Genomic DNA, 16,285 nt, shown 5'->3' on the forward strand with positions numbered 1-16,285 from the left:
CTAGTTTGGGGTTAGATTACTCCGAAAATAATTTTCTGAATTTATGTGTGATCACATACGGTGACTTTATTTGTGTATTTATTTTAGGTTTTTGAGACATGGTCTCCTTGTAGCTCAGACCGACCTCAAACTCTTAGTCCTCCTGGCTCAACCTCCCAAGCACTGGGATTAGGGGCGTTCACAGCCACGCTCTGCGTGGATGACTGTTTATATAGATAAGCAAACGGTATCTCAACGAAAAGGGAGCTGTATGTTCAGAAAAACTATCCAGCACAGGAAAATCAGGACAAAATTGTCCCGTGTGCCATTTTCTGTCATTCTCTAACAAGCCCATCTGAGGGTCATCTGATGGTAAAAGGAAGTAACTTAATTAGGCTTAATTACTAGTCATGAAGGCTCAGACTCTGAAAGGATAGACATTAACTTGAGAAGACTGCTCAGTTAAAAATGACTTTTGTGCAGCAGAAATGCAAATGAATTCCGTCAAGCAGGAAACCTGACAGCAGAGGGCCTGATCTTAACACTGCCCGGAACTGCTCAACAGCTCCTTCCAGCTTTGCAAGCTTCCTTCATGTCCTTCATTTCAATAAGAGAAAAATGAAGCAACACAGCTAGCAGCTTGTTTTCTCCTTTGATCTAGTTCTTTCTGCCTACTGGTGAGATAATGAGTTAGAAGAATCTTTGACCATCTATGGGTCTGAGAATTGTATTTTGAACATTTTATAGCAACTATCTCCTCTTCTCTGCTTACAAGTAACCAACTTACCCCACCTGCATTGTAATGAATTGGACTCATCTGGTTTTCTATCCGCTGGAAGATTAGACAAAGTCTATTTGCTTATTAAAAATTAAGGGATGGGGGAAAGCCCGTGATGATGCTCATGCCTATAATCCTAGCCACTCAGGAGGCTGAGATCTAAGGATCATGGCTCGATGCCACCCATGTAGGAAAGTTCCCTGAGACTCTTATCTCCAATTAACACGAAAAAGCCAGAAGTGGAGCTGTGGTTCAAGTGGTAAAGCACCAACCTCGAGCAAAAAAGCTCAGGTTGGGCTGGAAAGATGGCTTAGTGGTAAGAGTGCTTGCTTTGCGTGCACAAGGCCCTGGGTTCGATTTCTCAGCACTACATAAGCAGGAAAAACTGGAAGTGGTGCTGTGGCTCAAGTGGTAGAGTGTGGCCTTGAGCTGAAGAGCTGAGGGACAGCACCCAACCCCGGAGTTCAGGCCCCATGACCAAAAAAGAAAAAAGCTCAGTGTTAGAGCCAGGGTCCTGAGTTCAAGCCCCAAAGCAAGTATTAAAAAAAAAAAAAAGGGGGGGGGAAAGCTGAGTGCCAGTGGCTGATGCCTGTAATCCTAACTACTCAGAAGGTTGAGATCTGAGGTTTATAGTTTGAAGCCAGTGTTGGCAGAAAAGTCCATGAGACTCTTATCTCCAATTAACCAACCCTTCCCTGCTGCCCTCCCTCCTCCCCCACAAAAAAACAAACTGGAAATAGAGCTGTAGTTCATAGTGGTAGAGTACTAGCCTTGAGCACAAAAGCTCAGGGACAGCGCCCAGGCCCAGAGTTCATGAATTCGGACCAGGACAAAAAAAAAAAAAAAAAAAAAAAAGGAGGGGGTAGAAAAGAAAAAAACAAGGAATTTCCTTTCACATCTGCTTTAAGCCAATTCACTTCAGGAAGTTGCTTGATGACCCTGGGGACTCAGTACTGAGCTTGTTACTCCATAAATTCCAGAAGAAAGGTCACTGCCCGTCTTTAAGTGACTTACAGTCCAAGTGGGGAGACTCACCACGTGCACATTGTAGTAGCCAAATGCTTTGAGACGTTGCCATGGTACATGTAGACCGCTCAGCTACCTCGAGCTTTGAGGTTAATCTGATTGTATTCTAGGATCTAAAAGAAGAAGAAGTAGCAGCAAGGAAGATAGATGATTGTGGCTTTGACAAGTTTCAGCCTCTCTTGGCTTCCACCCAAAGTAACCGGCTTGGGAGATGGATTTCTCCTGCAGCCAGCATCTTGTTCAGCATTTCTGCTCATCGTGCTTCCGGCATTACCTCCTCAGAGGACTGCCCATCATTCCTCAACCATCCTGGCCCTCTTGATCAATCAGCAGACACATGCGGAGGATGCAGAATGGACCCTCGGGACCTAGGCCCGCTTTCCAGGCCTGCCACCCTCCTTGTTACCTTCGCTTCTCACCTTGGTAAATCCTTTCAGGCCCATATTTGATGAACTGCTTTGGGGAATATTGATTTTTCTTCTCTTCAAGGCTCAGACACAAAGGCCAGAGTGTTCAGTATTACTACTGGGAGCAAAGCAATGATGGGGGCCCGCATGTTCATCTGGATAAAAAGCCAAGAATAGGGCTGGCATGGGGAAGGTGTGGAGATAAATCTGGCCACACTTCTGCTTAAGCAGTCTATACATGAAACCCAGCTGGGTTCTCTAGTCCCCAGGTCCAGATGAAGTTGGTGTGTACTGTGTAGACTCTGGTGATCTATTGCCTGCTCCCATACTATGGATTATGAAGTGTTTGTTTCACGAGATCTGGCTCCAGCTTGCCTCCTCAACAAAGTTCTTCTCTGTCCTGTATCTTGTGACTGTTCCTTTATTTTCACTCAGGCTTTAACTAAAGAACTGGGCCCCCTTTCTTCACTGTCCACGAGATAACCATTCACACGTGGAGATGAAGGAAATTTATAGGGAGCCACATAAACTATGTAACGTTCAGCAGTAGAGATTCCTTCTCTTAAAAAGTCCTCTGGTGGAGTGGCTCACGCTTGTAATCCTAGATTCTCAGAGCTCAGCTAATCCAGGCAGGAAAGTCTGTGAGACTCTAAGCTCCAATTAACCACCCAAAAGCCAGATATGGAGCTATGGCTCAAGTGCAGAGTGGAGAATGAGCCTTGAGCGGAAAAAGCTTAGGGACAGTGCCCAGGCCTTGAGTTCATGTCCTAGTACTGTTACACACACGTGTACGTGTGCACACGCACGTGTACACACACACACACACACACACACAAACAAAGGTCCTCTGGCCACCCTGCCTTCTTGTTCTGTCATCCTCCATTCCATCTTGTCACTCAAGAACTGTGGGGAAAGCCGGGCGCTGGTGGCTCATGCCTGTAATCCTAGGTACTCAGGAGGCTGAGATCTGAGGATCTCGGTTCAAAGCCAGCCCAGGCAGGAAAGTCCATGAAACTCTTATCTCCAATAAACCACCAGAAAACCGGAAGTGGCACTGTGGCTCAAGTGGTAGAGCGCTTGCCTTGAGCTGAAGAGCTGAGGGACAGCGCTCAGGCCCAGAGTTCAAGTCCCACAACCAACAAAAAAAAGAACTGTGGGGTTCAATATTCAACGGCACCCACAGTGAGCGCTCATGTAGTCTAGCCCCCACCGGCTGCGTGTGCTGTCATCACTTCACCGTGCCTCACTCTGCTCTTCTATACAGTGAGACGGAATGCACCTGCCTCATCTCCCGCTCACTTGTGAGCTGAAAGGGAGCTTGAAGTGGAGGTGTGGCTCAAGTGGTAGAATGCCAGCCTTGAGTGACGAAGTTAAACAAGAGCGTGAGGCTCTGAGTTTAAACCACAGTTCTAGCACTGGGAAAAAAAAATATTGTGTCTGGGAGGGTGGGGGGAGGTTTGAACTCATGGCCTTACATATGTTAGATAAATTCTCTACCACAGAGCTATAACCCAGTCCCTAGCAAGTCCTGAAATAGTCAAACATGAAGTTCCCATATATCAGTTATTCCACTGCTCAGTAAAGGCACAAAAGAAAAACGTGTATATAATATCTTGTGCTTGGAGTTTATAGCCGCATTATTCATAATAACCAAGGGGTGGAAATAACACAATGGCCCTCAACTGGCAAGCAAATATGTTCTATCCATACGTTGGAATACTAATCAGCCTGGAAAGGAATGTAATAGTGATATACACTGTAACAGGGAAGGATCTTGATAGCATGCTAAACAACCACTCTTCTGTACTGTTTTAGTCTCATGGAAGAGAAAGAATAGGGAAGTCTACAAAGTAGTGATTCCCTTAGACTGAGAGGTGAGAGGAAGGAGGGGTAATAGCTACAAGATTTGAAGTTTCTTCCTGAAGTGATGAAATACACTAAAATTAACAGAGCTGCATGCCTGTGATCCCAGCTACTTTGGAAGGGAGGGGCAGGGAGATGAAGAGCTCAAGCCCAACCATGTTAATATGACTATCTCAAAAACAAAAGGGCCATGATGTAGCTTAACCCTAGCCTGGCATGTGTAAAACTCTGGCTCAAGCCCTATTGCCACAAAAGAAAAAAAAAGTCCCAAAACTGATGGTGGTAATGTTTACTCATAGCTGGGAATATTCTTTTTCTTCTTCTTTTGTGTGTGCCAGTAGTGGGGATGAAACTCAGGGCCTACCACTGTCACTTGGCTTTTTTGTTCAATGTTGGTGCTCTACCACTTGAACCACACCTCCACTTCCATATCTGTGTATATTCTAAAAGCCACTGTTTGTATACTTTACATGGGCTCTTGTATGTAAATGACATTGCTCAGCACTGGTGGCTCATGCCTATAATCTTAGCTACTCAGGAAGCTAAGATCTGAGATTGGTAGTTTGAAGTCAGCCCAGGACAGGAAAGTCCGTGAGACTCTCACCTCCAACTAACCAGTGAAAAAAGTCAGAAATGGAGTTGTGGTTCAAGTGGTAGAGTGTTAGCCTTCAGCAAAAGAGCTCAGGGGACAGTACCCGGGCCCTAAGTTCAAACCCTATGGTGGGCACAAAAGAAGTGTATATTAATATTCTAACAAAACCAGGTGCTGGTGGCTCATGTCTGAAATTATAGCTACTCAGGAAGCTGGGATCTGAAGATCACAGTTCAAAATCAGCCCAGGCAGTAAAGTCCAGGAGACACATCTCCAATTAACTACCAGAATACCAGAAATAGCGCCATGGCTCAAAGTAGTAGAGAGCTAGCCTTGAGCAAAAAGAGTTCAGGGACAGGGCCCAGGTCCTGAGTTCAAGCCCTATGATCAACAACAAAAATTCTAGAAAAGTCCAAGGTCCTGGGAGGAAAGAGCTGGCACACTGAAATGTGTTATTAAGGAGAGGTGAGTGAGGAGTGGGCAGGGTCAGGGAACCTGACAATAGCTGGAGCAGTACCCAGTGGACTAGGAAGACAATTCCACGTGGGCCAAGGCAGGAAGCTGCACTGCCTACTGCAGCCCAGCGGGGAGGAGCGGGGAAGAAAGGCCTCTTGCACAGTCGTTGGTGTCTGCGGGGCTCCCTCTGGTGGACCCCCCAGGAAGCCCCAGAACACCCTAGATGGAGTCCATGCAAGACCGCCAGCCTCCCTCCTGTGGGAGAAGTTAAGCACACCAACTTGGCCTGCCTTTTGTGCTGCCCTTCCTCGCAGACTCAACAGCAGGGGCAATCTTCTAGAGCCAGGCTTTTCCCTCTAAGTGGCCTAGTAAGGTCTTTTAAAAAAGGACTTTTTGCTTCTTAAGAGGCCTGGGTACTTTTCTGCAGCAAAACATTTGCAGCTTTCTGCAAAGAAGCCCCACAGATTTTCTTCTATAGTGGCTGGAGAAAGAAAACCAAACTGTGGCATGCTTTCTAGGGCCACCTGCAGAGCGGGGAGTGGGTGGAAGGCAAGGAACAGGGCTCAGTTGCCTGTGGCACTCTTATTTCGCAGGACGGGTGAACAGGTATCAAAAGCTTATGCTGAAATCAGAAAAACCTATATTGGTAAGAGGCTGATGTTCAATCTTTTTTTCCCTAATAACTACACCTCCTATATTTGTTCCTGCCTGTTGGTGTTTCTTCCAGAAGTATGGCTTTCCTTCCTGCCCCCCCCCCTTTTTTCCTTCTTTGTCTTTTCCTGATAGATTGGCGAATCTGCATTTGGAATGAGGCCAGAAAAGGGGGGGGGGGGAGCGATCATCAATTATGTACTCAATCATGCCCCACTCCCAATCCACATCTTGAAATGCTCGCCTCTGGAACAGTTTCGAATTTGACTATATTTGTAGAGGGAGTCGTTAAAAAGGTAGAATAAGGACTGGGCATGGTTGCACATGCCTATAATTTGTTATTCAAGAAATGGAAGTAGGAAGATAAAAGTCCAAGACTTTTTGCAGGCAAAAAGATAGAGAAAAAGAGAGAGGGAGGGAGGGAGGGAGGGAGGGAGGGAAGGAAAGAAAAAAGGAAGGAAGGAAGGAAGGAAGGAAGGAAGGAAGGAAGGAAGGAAGGAAGGAAGCAAGGAAGGAAGGAAGGAGGGGAGGGGAGGAAGGGAGGGAGGGAGGGAAAAAACAAAAATGAAAAAAAATTGCAAGACCCTATGTAAAAAACTAAAAAACAAAACAAAAACGGGGAGGGGTAGAGGCCTAAGTGGAAGAGTGCTTGCCAAGAGTGGGAGGTAACGAAGGCAAATTGAGGCCATTATAATGGGCCACAATCCAGCATGATGTGTCCTCATAAGGTGAAGATGAAGGTACACACAGAAAAGAAGGTGCTGAGAAGACACAGGGAGAAGACAGTCATCTACAAGCCAAGGAGATTGGTCCCACATGTAGCCACACGGGCTGGCACCTTGACCACGTTCAAACTTTGGGCTTCTAGGAATGACAATATAAGTGTCAGGGATGAAAGCCACTGAGTCTGGGATGACCTTTAGGATGGCAGCCCAGGCATGCTAACACGAATACACTATCCAGAATAGCAGTTACCCTCCTACCTCCTCCAACCCGGGGTTGTGGAATGTTTGTCCTTTTCCTCCAGGGCTCCCCTCATTCCCCATGAGGACAAGTGTGGTGCTCACACTTTGAATCTAGTATGCATTTTGCACTGTGAAATCTAGGCACCTAAGCAACATCCCACTCACTTCTTGAAAGCACTTCGTTTCTCCTAATAGACAAGGAACAGTGTCAGCCCTTCCAGGTTTATGCAGAGGTTTTTGAGTCTGCAACCTTTTAGGAAGCCTTCTGCTCCGGTCTTCCCACTCCACTCCTCTGATCACTTACTTGTTACCTGGGCTTTTGTGAATTCTAACCAAGGGCAATTTCACTACTTTTGAACCCTGCTTGGGCCCAAGGAGTGCAATGTCCTTCCAATCTAGAAGCTCATTCTCTTCCTTGGCTGCTCTTCCAACCCTCGCCTCCACGTCCTTTCCACCTCCAGGATAAGCTAACCAAGTTTTCTCAGCCTGAAAGTTCTCCAAGGTAAAAGCACTAGTTAACTTCGTGGTGGAAATTTGTAGGCATGTCTACAGCAACGAAAACAGCCTAAATTAGTGTCCTGGTAGATCACTCTGCTTTGTTTTGATGGAGTGAAGGATGCCACTTACTTTCCGAGCCAGATTTCTAGGGGGATACAGCTGGAGTTCTGTCGTTGTTGGAGCAAGGACTTGGCTGCCATTTCCTCTTAGTGCAGGTTCCTGTGGGGCCTAAGGCAGCTTTATAAATGATAACCACTGCGTTTTATTCCTTTCTACGCCCAAGAGCCTCAAGGCTTCTTTTCCCAACCCTGGAGAGTTAAATCATGCAGTCGATTTAGTCTTCGCCTCAGGTTTCATCTCACACAGAACCCAACAGGGAAACCTCCCCACACAGCCACAGGGGCCGGAAGGACTGTGTGACAGGTGTTCACAGCCGTTCCCCTCCTGCCGACACCTCTCTGCAGCAATGAGGATGGAGACGGGAAGGAAAGGCAAAACCTCCAATTGCAGAGCGTGAGGTGGCCACCTTCTGGGAAGTGATTAGGACTGGAGGGAGAGTCTGAGCAGCTCGGTGAAAAGCATGAAAACTGCTGTGGAGCTGGAGAGACAGGAGAAGGCTCACCAGGACAGGGATGGCCAGCTGAACTTGTGTGGTCTCTGCATGTCCCCAGTGTGCAAAATAACTGCTTCCAAGTGGCTCCCAGAAACACAGCCTCCTGCATGAAGTCTCCTTGGGACTTCCCCCCCCCTCACCCCCCGGGGGAACCACAGACACACACACACACACACACACACACACACACACACACACACACACACACACTCTCTCTCAGGATGCTCCATGTTGGTTGTTTGGCCCTTTGCCCTCTGCAGATTCCCCCCCCTCCCCCCGGGAGAAACCACACACACACACACACACACACACACACACACACACACACACACACACACACACACACACACACACACACACACACACACACACACACACACACACACACACACACACACACACGCGCGCGCGCTCCATGTTGGTTGTTTAGCCCTTTGCCCTCTGCAGATCCACAGGGAAGATGTGTCCCCTGCCAACTGGCACGTCAGGTTATTGTCGGGGTGACAGTGTCAGCTTTCCTCTTCCGTCTATTTGGGAAGCATTTCTTGCACCAATGAGCAAGACCACAGCTACTGTTCTCAGTCTCAGGGTAGATTCTAATGACTGTAGAAGACGAGATTGTTAGTTGCAGGGAGCCTCAGGAGATGCATACACTGCAATGGGCGTAAGCATAGACTCAGGATTCTGAGTAAAGACAAGATGGTGAGAGGTCTTGATTCTTTTTACCTTTTCTTATTTTCGTCCAGCATTTCATACCATCTCAAACTACATTTCTGTTGAGCTTGCAGTTGTTTCTTTTTTCTTCTCCCTCTCTCCCCCACACACAGACTCTTTTGAGTACAGGAAACACGTCTGTCTCATCCACTGCTGGGTCCAAAGCACCCAAAATACTTCCTGTCACACGGGGGGTGCTCAGCACACAGTTGTGAGATGAATGAATCAGTGGGCAGCCCAAGAGAAGGCAAGGGAAGGGAACCCCAATAATGAACTCCCAGATTATATACGTTATTTTACTTATCCCTGTGTGCCCCCTGTGAAGTCATCGTCTCTACCCTACCAAAAAGAAAGTGAGGTAAAGAAAACACAAGCAATTTTCCGAAGGCTGCATGCTTGGTAAAAGGTATGGCTAGGACTGAAATTCCAGGCCATCAGGTGACAAGGTCAGGGTTACACCAGGAGGAGACTCACAAAGCCTTGAACAAAAGAAAGCAACAGGCAGGGCGCTGGCGGGTCAGCTCACGCACAACAGGCAGGGCACTGATAAAAACTGAGAGGATCTAGGCACAAACAGGGAGAAATCCTTTGGCAGACTCATTTCCATCCTAGTACTGGACTTTACCCATTCCCCTCACTAAAACCAAGCACCCAAGGACTCCAGAGAAAAACATGTGGCCTTGACCACTAACTAGTTGTTCAACCTCAGGAAACTTAACTTCTCTGGGATGTTCCCCCTGCAAAACAGTGACAAACAATAAGTTGGTTTCAAGGGCTGTGGGTGAAATGGTGTGTACAAAGCACCAAACTTTAGTGTGGAGTAAGGATGAATGCATTTCCTCTTGGCCTGTGATGTTCCTAAGAGGACCAAAGTAGAAGGAGGTGTCAGGAAGCTATGTCAGCAGCCCCAGTGCAGGTACAGCAGGAGAGGGCGACGACATGGATAAACACAGAACATGAATCTAACTAAAGGAATGCTTAGGAAGAGAAAGGGAATGAGGAAGGGAAAAAGAAGCAGGATACATAATTTTGAGATGCATGGCAACTATGTATGAAAATAGCAAAAAGAACCTCAGTGAAAGCTGTTGGGAGAAATAGACTGTGTCTGCAAGAAGTGTTAAAGGGGAAAGGATGAATATGCTCAGAGCAGATTGCTTTGTTTGCATCTGTGAAAATAGAACAACGATGTTGAAATTGTTTTGGAGAAGGGGGAAAGAGAAAATGGTAAGAGAGTGAGATTGATTGGAATATGTTATAAATACATGTGGAAATGGAACAGTATGAATAATGTACACTAAAAACCAGACAAAAACAAAAACGAAACCACCACAACAACCAGTTAGGATTGTGGCAAATCTCTTCTCTGCAGAAATGGAGTAGCCAGAGCCGGAGAGGAGGAGTTGTAGGGCACCATTTGGCTTGGGCATAAAATTAAAATGAACAAGTGTGAGTTTTGAGATGCTTGAATACCTCTTGGAGATTTTTGTGTGTGCTGGTCTTGGAACTTGGGTGCTTTCCCTGATGGTTTTTGCCTAGGGCTAGCATTTTACCACTTGAGCCAAAGCTCTGCCTGCAGATTTTTGGTAAATGATCAGAGATAAACTTCTGACTTTCCTGCCATGGCTGGCTTCAAACCATGATCCTCAGATCTCAGCCTTCTGAGTAGCTAGGATTGCAAGCACGAGCTGCTGAAACCCGATGATTTTTTTTTTTTAAAACATAACATTTACTACTCTATAAAAATAGTTTCCCGAGCCAGGCACTGGTGGCTCATGCCTCTAATCCTTGCTACCCAAGAGACTGAGATCTGAAGAACATGGTTTGAAGCCAGCCTGGGCATGAAAGGCCATGAGGCCTTTTGTCTCCAATTAACCTGCAGAAAACCAGAAGTGATGCTGTGGTTCAAAGTGGCAGAGTGCTAGCCTTGAGCAAAAGAGCTCAGGGTCAGCCCAGGCCCAACAACAAAAGATAAAGTAAAAATAGTTTCCTGGACTAACACTAACAGTTAAATAAAGTGTTATGAACAAAAGCACAATTTTTTTGGTAATTTTTGGATTTATTTTTTAAAATAAAGAATGAAAACAAGAAAAAGAGAGATGTAAAGAAAGGAAAAGAAAAAAGAAAGAGAAAAAGAGAAAAGAGAGGGATGGAAGAAGGGATGGAAGGAAGGAGGAAGGGAGGGAGGAAGGAGGGAAGGAGGGAAGGAGGCAGGGAGAGGCAAATAGGGAGGCAGTAAAGGGCCTAAAGTTTTGGGTCTCCTCGACTCCTGGAAACCAAGGTTCTAGGAAAATCTGAGGAGGAGGAAGGCAGACATCCTTCCTGAATTTGTTTACAGCGCCACCTGGTGTTTAATGGCACACATTTTTAGCCTTCTTTATCCTTAAGGGATGGGATTTGCTGAGTGAATTCCCACAGCTATTTTCTGAGCACTCTCTCCAAATCTCTTGCACTATGAAGTAATAATTGTACAGAATACTAGTGAAATCTTTAACTGTTTCCATTTTTAGCTTTGTAGTGTGGAAGGAAAGGTCCGTATATAATGTTAGTTAGGATTTACTGAGCAGCCAGGTATAGTTGGCTGCTGGCAGGCCATACGTGTCTTCCAAGTTCTCTCCAAGTTCTCTTAAGACTAATACACATGGGTCCCTACTTCACAAAAAAAGAGAACGCTGCGAAGTGGCGATGAGGACCTGCTGAGAGCCACAGGTATCAGGGGTAACGCTGGACCCAACACCCAGCTCAGGACTAGCTTGGAATGACAAAGAACACAGAGGCAGAGAGCCATGCGCATTAGTGGACAGATTCCAGTTGGGAGCCTGGGGCCACCCCTCCCTGGAGAGTCAAACCAGCCGTGAGAGAGGTGCTGAGGCCAGCGAGGACAAGCACGGCCGGCCACTGGAACAGATACTTCAGCGATGTGCTTCGTGTCATTCTCCGCTTGGCAACTAGGTATAACAGCTCTGGCCTTGGCTCAGCTGGGAGAACAGATGGGCAGGAATTGAGAGCAGCTCCCAAATCAGCCAACCGGCAGAAGGCCTGCCTTCCCTGTGCCTGTGGGGGCTACAGAGCCTAACTGGTCACAGCCAGCTGCAGATGCCCCACTGGAGGCCACGAAAGCCTGGCCAGAAGCACCGAAAAAACATCAGTGAGGGTCATGAGAGGACAGCAGGCAGTGACAGCTGGATTCAGCTGCTCGCCAGAGGCAGGTTCAGATCTCTGAGCAAGACACACAGCTCCTGGGGCCATCAGAGCCCAGTCCTGACTTCCAAGCCCAGGTCTCTAGCTCCCCACCCCCTTCACAGGAAGACAGCAGTGTGCCCCAAGCACAGAGGGACCTGGAGCTTATACCCCAACACACAGCACTATCACAGGAGCAGAGCTAACAGTTTCCCTCGGAAAGGAAGACAGGAAGGTGGTGAGTGCTTTAGAACAGAATGCAAAATGCAGTTTTATTGCAATTCTGGTTAGAGCACTAGCTACAGGATCTGGAATCGAAAAGAAAGCAGCATGTTTCACCTGGCACTGGTGGCTCACGCCTGTCATCCTAGCTACTTAGGAGGCTGAGATCTGAGGATCGTGGTTCAAAGTCAGACCAGGCAGGAAAGGCTGTGAGACTCTTATCTCCAATAAACCACCAGAAAACCGGAAGTGGTGCTGTGGCTCAAGTGGTAGAGCGCTAGCTTTGAGCTGAAGAGCTGAGGGACAGGACCCAGGCCCAGAGTTCAAGCCCCATGACCGACAAAAATAAAAAATATTTTAAAAAAGAAAAAGAAAAAAGAAGGAAGAAAGAAGCATGTTTCTGCAGTCAGCTGATATTGTGGGTTCTACTTAGGAGGGAATGACTAGGCTCAGCAGAGGAAAGCAAGCTCTTTTTCACCTTGGAGAAATTACATTCACATATGGGTTAGGTACATACCCACTCTTTGTTCAGATTGCAATAAACAAACAAACAACTGATGTCAGATGCTGGTGACTCATGCCTATAATCCTAACTACTGAGTAGCATGAGACCTGAGGAATATGGTTTGTAGTCAACCCAGGAAGGAAAATCTGAAGGCCAGAAGTAGAGCTGTGGCTCAAGTGGGAAAATGCCAAGACCTTAGGGACAGCACTCAGGCCTTTAAGTTCAAGCCCTAGGAAAAGCAGAGGGAGGGAGAGAGACAGTGCGAGGGAGGGGGAGAGGGGCAGGCAGGCAGAGACAGAAAGGGGGAGGGGGGGAAGGAGGAAGGGTGAGTAGATTGAAATTTGTTCAGAATTCTATATAACTAGACTTCCAAAAGAGCTTTCGAAAGTTAGAGGTCTGGAGTTGGAATTTGATGATAAAGCGCCTGCCTATATACTTTAAGACTAAAGTTGGGAAAAGAGGTCAGCTGTTGATGACTGATACCTATAATCCTAACTATTTAGGAAGCTGAGATCTGAGGATCACAGTTCAAAGGCAGCTCAGGCAGGAAAGACAATGAGATTCTTATCTCCAATTAGCCATCTAAAAGCCAGTAGTGGAACTGTGGCTTATGTGGGGGAAGGCTAGTCTTGAACGAAATCTCAAGAGACAGTGTCCATCCTGTGTTCAAACCCCTGGACTGGCGTGTGTGTGTGTGTGTGTGTGTGTGTGTGTGTGTGTGTGTGTGTGTGTGTGTGTGTGTGTGTGTGTGTGTGTGTGTGTGTGTGTGTGTGTGTGTACATATATATATGTATATATATATACACATACACATAAAGTGTGAGGCCCTGTCTGTGTGTGTATACATATATATATATATATGTATACACACACATACATATAAAGTGTGAGGCCCTGAGTTCAAGATCCAGTACCAGCAAGGAAAAACCAGTTGGGAAAGGGAACAGGAGAGAAGGGGAAAAGAGCAGGAAAGGCGAGCTGGGGAGCCCCCACCCCTGGGGGATGCACCCTGAAAGGAGCAGTTCGCATTTCCAGGAAACCTGGTATCTCACAGCCACCTGCAGCCTGCACAGTGAAGCTCTTCTGCCAATTATAACGCACTCACAACTGTGGCTCCCTCACGCCAGGCCTTCTGCACTCTTCATACCCTACATGCATCAAATCTTAAGTTGGGCCACCTGAAGCCCAGCTCACGCGGCCTTGGGAAGGCTGGGCAGAAGGCAGTCAGCAGGCTCCAGCACCACCTGCCCCTCCCTCGTCCCTGCTCCTATCCCCCATGAGGGCACAATCAGGGCTGAGACCTCAGGAGTCCCCCTTGGTCCTCCAGGGTGTGAGAAGTAGGCAGGGACACACTCTCGATCCCCACCGAGGCCATCTGCACTCAATTATAAGCCCTTTGGAACCAGCAGAGGGCTGTTTTGCCCGCCCGTCGTGGTTTCCCTATGATTAGCTTGTTCTTGTTGTTTGAATATGGCACACGGTGCAGCCAGCTGCGAACAGCGTTCACAATTCAAAGCTTTCTTTCCTTCCAAAAAGAAAAGTGTGGAAAGAAAATAAAGTCTTACTTTCTGAATACTTCTATCTCTTCCCCAGATCAGGACCATTCTTTTGTCTGGTGTGTGTGTATGTGCGTGTGTGTGTGTGTGTGTGTGTATGTGTATGTATGTGTGTGTATGTATGTATGTGTGTGTGTGTGTGTGTGTAACTCTGAAGGCACTGCTTGCTGTATGTACTTCAGCCTTACAGGACATACGACATAAGCCAGGCATGGTGGTATATACCTGTAATCAAGCAATCAGGAGATTAAGGCAAGAGGATTGTGGGCTGGAGTACAGCCTGGATGGTATAGTGAGAACCTGTCTCATAAAACAAAACTAGCAAGATGGCATATCATTCCAGTCCTATATTACTATCATGCATTACTACTCATGGTCCTGTGGCCTCTCCTCACATTCTTAGTGGGTGTAAGGATACCATATGTGAAGCATCATTTCAATGAAATCATTGCAGAGACAACTTCCAGTCCACTTGGGAGCAGAACTGATGCGGAAGCATCTTCTTTCCAGGTGCTGAGCCAGGAATAGAGCAAGACGACTACTTGATTCACAATTGCATCCTGTATGCTCTGCAGGCTAGTAGCAGTTTGCCATGTGTGGACTTGAAATCCAGGCGCACATATGTGTACAGAGCCAGAGGAACTGAAGGTCTAGAAGCCTTGTGAACTGTGATCATTATTGTCAGATGAGCTACCATTCACAGAGTAAAAAAATATGAAACAAGAAGGTAAGTGCAATCATGGTCCCTTTGCCCCCTATTTCTCAAACTTATTTAGGCAAACTCACGTCTTTTTTCATAATGTAGGCTGCATGATAAACAGCAGCACAAAGATGCCAATAGCCACAGAGCACATTTAAGGTTGGTGTGTGTGTGGGAGGGGGTGCATATATGCATTACTGGGGTTTTTGTTTTTTTTGTTTTTTTTTGGGTCCGTCGTGGGGCCTGAACTCTGGGCCTGGGCACTGTCCCTCAGCTCTTCAGCTCAAGGCTAGCGCTCTACCACTTGAGCCATAGTGCCCCTTCCGGCTTTTTACTTTTTGCTTATGTGGTGCTGGGGAATTGAACCCACGGCGTCAGGCATGCAAGGCAAGAGCTCTACCACTGAGCCACCTTCCCAGCCCGCATTACTGGGTTTTAATTCAGGGCCCTGTACTTGCTTGTCAGGCAAGAACTCTACCATTAAAGGCATGCCTCCGGCCCTTTTGCTTTATCATTCAGATAGGGTCTCACACTTTTGCCTGGGACATGCTTAGATTTCTATCTCCTACCTATGCTTCCTACATAACTGGGATTACTGATGTGTGCCAACCTAGCCTAGAAAGTTCTTACTAGCATGGGTTTGGTTGGCTTATATTTATCATTTAAATCTTTTAAAATTTAAGATTCTATCTATGGAATGTTGAGAAAAGAGAAAGAAATACAAATGCTTAAATATTTTGTTAAGTGATGTTAAAACCCAACAGTTATCACTTTTTTCTTACAAGCAATTTAAAGCATATCCAAGTATAAAAAATACATACCAACTCTGGGTTATTTCACTGAGGACAAGGGAACCACTGTCTAAGAAGTTGTAAATTAGGAAAGAATAAAATTAGAAGGCTCCCTAGTTTTAGACTGTAGCTGAAGGTACTAGTGTGACTTCAAGTTTTCCAGTATGTAGATTCAGAAATAAACTCAAATGTTAACAAATGCAGACACTTGTGTGCCTGTGCAAATATTCCCAAGCTCTGATAACTGGGCCAGGTGAGTGGCACCGCTACAGTAAGCATAACTGGCATTCAAATTTAGATTTCCAAATAATTTCTCACTAAAAGAGGGTAGGTCTGCCAGGGTTGGCAGCACATATCTGTAATTCCAGCACTTAGAAAGCAAAGGTATCATGAAGGTATCAAGTCATGAAGTATCATGACTTCAAGGCCAGCTTGAGCTATATAGTGAGATCCTATCTCAAAAAACAAGCTAGTGTCTTAGCTTCTCAGGAGACTGAGATCTGAGGCTATAGTGATTTAGAGCCAGTCTAGGAAGCAAAGTCTGTGAGACTATTGTCTCCAATTAACCACTAAAAAGCTGGAAACAGAGCTGTGGCTCAAGTGGTAGAACACTAGCATTTTTAAACTAAAACACTCAGGACAGTGCCCAGGCCCGGAGTTCAAGCTCCAGGACTGGCACAAAAAAGAGAGCTGGGGCTATAGCTCAGTGGTAGAATACTTGCCTAGCATGCGCAAAGCCCTAGGGGGAAGGGGAACACAGGGCTGGCGTGGAGAAAAACAGCAGGTCTTTTT

Source organism: Dipodomys merriami, unplaced genomic scaffold, assembly GCF_024711535.1.
Source record: "Dipodomys merriami isolate MVZ:Mamm:240054 unplaced genomic scaffold, mDipMer1.0.p SCAF_31, whole genome shotgun sequence".
NCBI classification, from domain to species: Eukaryota; Metazoa; Chordata; class Mammalia; order Rodentia; family Heteromyidae; genus Dipodomys; species Dipodomys merriami.